The sequence below is a fragment of the Mesitornis unicolor genome, unplaced genomic scaffold, assembly GCF_000695765.1.
Source record: "Mesitornis unicolor isolate BGI_N332 unplaced genomic scaffold, ASM69576v1 scaffold35346, whole genome shotgun sequence".
NCBI lineage: Eukaryota > Metazoa > Chordata > Aves > Mesitornithiformes > Mesitornithidae > Mesitornis > Mesitornis unicolor.
The window spans coordinates 11,118-11,408 of NW_010192402.1; positions in this window are offsets into that span (position 1 = coordinate 11,118).

Below are 291 nucleotides of genomic sequence, written 5' to 3' on the forward strand. Positions count from 1 at the left end.
ACGGGGGGGCCAGCCGGCCTGGTTCCCCTCCAGACATGCCACCATTATCGCCGGGAAGCTGGGGCAAAGATAAGAGCAGCTTGCTCTGAGTTCAGCCAAGACGGCCCTGAGCTGGGGGGCACGGCAGAGGCTCCATGGGGAGGGTGACAGGAGCAGATGCCGCTTGTCAGAGCAGGAGACACATCCTCAGCACCCGGCTGCCGCTTCCCCCTGCCCATTGCCACCCCCCAGGCCAGCCCCATTGACGGATGCTGAGCCCCTTCCCAGCTCTGCGGTGTTTCCTTCCTCCTG